Raw genomic sequence first — 4509 nt, forward strand, 5'->3', positions numbered from 1 at the left:
TGCTTTCCGTCAGACATCTTGCCCGCTTTCTCCCACGCACTATTTTTTTGGCTCGTTTTTCCATCCCACTTTAAATCGACGGAACCGACGGAACCAATCGGAGGACTGGGCACTATGGGGAGAACCAATCGGACCGTCAGGACCCCTATCTTAGCGGTGGACTACTCTCCACAAATACTACGTTTAACTTCTATTCTAATAAGTTTTCAGCTAGCCCAGCATACTAGGACCCTGTTTGGAGAGGTGGAGGACCCAGGTTCGAGCCCAAGCATGTTCACGCGACCGGAAAAAATAAAAAAATAAAAAAATAAAAAAATTTAAAAGGCAAAATTTAAAGGGAAAATTGTCTCGTAGACATCCACGAGTCCCCTCCACTCTTTTTTTCCACAGACACCTTTAGGGGGGAGGGCCCCAGACAGTCACAGCAGGGGGCCAAGGGTCGGTAGTGGGGGTTTGTTTTGACGCCCCATAGTGCCCACTATCTACTCAGGATGTATTTTATTTGTTGCATATACACATTCCGTCACAATCCTGATTACGTAAACCTGTCGCAAGTTCAAATCCTTCGTACTGACTTGGAAGTATTTTATAAGTTGCAAGAATAGCTCGTATAGTTAAGACAAAACCTTTGAAACAAGGAATTTGAACTATGCTTTCCGCTGATTTTGACCATCTTGAGCACCATTCGATAGAATCTGTTAACAGATTTTCAATATCCGGATTTTTTAAGAATAATGGTCGTTTTCCGCCAACTGTATATTAAGGCTGTATGTGTTGCAAGCATCAATAATATTATTCAAACGCTTTGCAAAGTCAGCTGTCGCTTCCCATGTAATTGTGTTTAATTCTTTTTCGGCCGGCTGTTTTTATTGCAGCTGCAAAAGTATGACTAAATAACTGAAAAGCTCTTTTTACATTTATCGCTTCGAAACTATTTGAACGAATATGTGCTTCTGTTATGTGACAATAAATTTGAGCCTCCTTTTGTGGCATTGTCAATAGACCATGTCATTTCAAAATCTGAATATGATGCAATTATTTTTCCATCGTAATAAATGTTTCCATGTGTTCTAAGGAAACTTGCCAATCTTTTTACCAAATGAGGAAAATCAAAAGACGCGTTATATTTTTTTCCATTATATATAAAAAATGGCCTCTGTGCATCAACCCCGAGTTGAGTATAAGCACTTTGATTACATGTGCCTTGATCACATGTTACAAGTTGTACATCAGCACCCGTTGCACTTAATCTGTCTAAACATTCTTTCAATAATATTATTATTTTTTCTCCTTTCATGCATTTTCCCGGGAGGAAATATGCTAAAGGCTGTCGCCATGGGTGACGCGCATTTAAACTATCTAGGCAAAAGACAAAAACACATTTAGATCTCTCCGATTTTCTTCCTAGAGGTCCAAGATCAACAAGGCCTTCTATTTCATCTAGTTTTCGCGAATATTCTTCATAAGGTTTTATGGCCATTTCATCCCATTTTAAGGCACATATTCTTTCCTCCATTGGTATTTGAGGAATATTTTCCTTCAATTTTTCAAATATAAAGTCACAAAATCCTGGCCGTATATCATATTTTTTTAGCCATCTTTGAATTGTTCGCTGACCAGGAAAATTACAACCTGCTTTTCTTAAGCGGCAGAAAGCAGCGGCTGAATAATAATACAGTTGCCTTGACAGATTTTTCTCTTCTTCTGTATATGCTGCATTGGGTATATGCAGCTGCAAATTTATCATCGCCTTTGCAACAGGATGTAGATCATGTTCATTTATCAATTTTTTCAATATTTTTTTCTTCTGTTTATCTTTTTTGGCGTTTTACGTCTTTGTGGAATATGACGTAAGCGATATTTCAAAGTTCTTATTTGGTTTCGCAATCGAACATTTTCAGATTTAAGAGATTGAACTTTTGTATATAGCTTATGTATTATTATTCTATTATTTTCTGTATTATTTTCTGTTTCATTTTCTGCATTTTCTGTATTTTTATTAGACGGAAGAGGCGTAGGGACTCTTTCATGCACAGATGGCTCAAGATGCACCCATTCCATAATATCTTCCTCTTCCATAGAAGTATTAAAATTTAAATGTCGTGGCCGATAGAATCGCAATGAACGTTGTTCTGTAACTGTATTCTCGTCCGTTATTATATTCTCGTCAATAAAAATAGATGCAGACAATGTTGAAGCAATATTCTTTTCCATAGATTCTTTTGCTTCTTGTAAGTGAAGCACTTGCTCCATTTCCATGTTTTTTCTTCTTTTCTTAATTTGAATATTATCTTCATCACAGTTATATTTGTTTTTAATTACATTGATATTATTCGAGTCAAAAGGAATCGATATATTCTCTTCGTTAAATTTATTAATATTATTCGAGTCAAAAGGGATCGATATATTCTCTTTATTAAATTCGTTTTCCGCCAACTGTAATATTAAGGCTGTAAGTGTTGCAAGCATCAATAATATTATTCAAACGCTTTGCAAAGTCAGCTGTCGCTTCCCATGTAATTGTGTTTAACTCTTTTTCGTGGCCGGCTGTTTTTATTGCAGCTGCAAAAGTATGACTAAATAACTGAAAAGCTCTTTTTACATTCATCGCTTCGAAACTATATGTGCTTCTTTTATGTGGGACAATAAATTTGAGCCTCCTTTTGTGGCATTGTCAATAGACCATGTCATTTCAAAATCTGAATATGATGCAATTATTTTTCCATCGTAATAAATGTTTCCATGTGATCTAAGGAAACTTGCCAATCTTTTTACCAAATGAGGAAAATCAAAAGACACGTTATATTTTTTTCCATTATATATAAAAAATGGCCTCTGTGCATCAACCCCGAGTTGAGTATAAGCACTTTGATTACATATGCCTTGATCACATGTTACAAGTTGTACATCAGCACCCATTGCACTTAATCTGTCTAAACATTCTTTCAATAATATTATTATTTTTTCTCCTTTCATGCATTTTCCCGGGAGGAAATAAGCTAAAGGCTGTCGCCATGGGTGACGCGCATTTAAACTATCTAGGCAAAAGACAAAAACACATTTAGATCTCTCCGATTTTCTTCCTAGAGGTCCAAGATCAACAAGGCCTTCTATTTCATCTAGTTTTCGCGAATATTCTTCATAAGGTTTTATGGCCATTTCATCCCATTTTAAGGCACATATTCTTTCCTCCATTGGTATTTGAGGAATATTTTCCTTCAATTTTTCAAATATAAAGTCACAAAATCCTGGCCGTATATCATATTTTTCTAGCCATCTTTGAATTGTTCGCTGACCAGGAAAATTACAACCTGCTTTTCTTAAGCGGCAGAAAGCAGCGGCTGAATAATAATACAGTTGCCTTGACAGATTTTTCTCTTCTTCTGTATATGCTGCATTGGGTATATGCAGCTGCAAATTTATCATCGCCTTTGCAACAGGATGTAGATCATGTTCATTTATCAATTTTTTCAATATTTTTTTCTTCTGTTTATCTTTTTTTGGCGTTTTACGTCTTTGTGGAATATGACGTAAGCGATATTTCAAAGTTCTTATTTGGTTTCGCAATCGAACATTTTCAGATTTAAGAGATTGAACTTTTGTATATAGCTTATGTATTATTATTCTATTATTTTCTGTATTATTTTTTTGCATTTTGGCTCTTAAAAATTTATAATAAATGAAATACAGCTCATGGCCAACTGCACCTAGGCCGGTATTCATAGTCCGTTCTTATATTCAAGATCGTCTTAAATACGATCTTAAGATACTATGCGGCCATTTCATTGGTTGAATGGGATCTTAAGACGACCCAAGACCACACTTAAGACGATCTTGGATATAAGAACGGACTATGAATACCGGCCTAAATGGGTCATCATAAATATTAGTATTGATATAATCTTTAATTTAATAGAAATAATATAATATTTATACATAATAATAATAGGAAATGATAATAAAAATATTCTTATATCGGAACAAAATTTCAATAATTAATCCTTTCAATAATTAATCATGTAATGCAAAGAAAATATTCTAAGAAATAAAATAACATGTATAAAAAAAAATATATTCCATACATAGATACATTAAAATGAACACCTAAAATTAATAAGATAATTATAGATCTGTCTTAAATTTTTTTTGTGAATAATAAATTGTTTAAAACAAACTGATACATTTATAAAAAGTTTCCCGGGAAGATAAGTCCATATGTATAATCATTTATAAATATATAGAATTATATATGAAATATATTCATATATATAATATATGTTTTCTTTCTCTTGTATATTTTTTATTTGTATATATACAGGAAAAATGATAAGAAAAAGAAGTGAAAAATAAAAAAATTAAGAAAATAATTTTTATATTGTTTGTAAGTTGTATATTACTCTCACACGCATGAAAGAGACGAAGATAGTACGATCACAGTATAATACAGTAGCGCAACTCCGCTTCTTTTGTGAAGCCAAGCTATCCACGGTCATGCGCGAGTTTGGGCAA

The sequence above is a fragment of the Formica exsecta genome, unplaced genomic scaffold (genome assembly GCF_003651465.1).
Source record: "Formica exsecta isolate Colony F162 unplaced genomic scaffold, ASM365146v1 scaffold1069, whole genome shotgun sequence".
NCBI lineage: Eukaryota > Metazoa > Arthropoda > Insecta > Hymenoptera > Formicidae > Formica > Formica exsecta.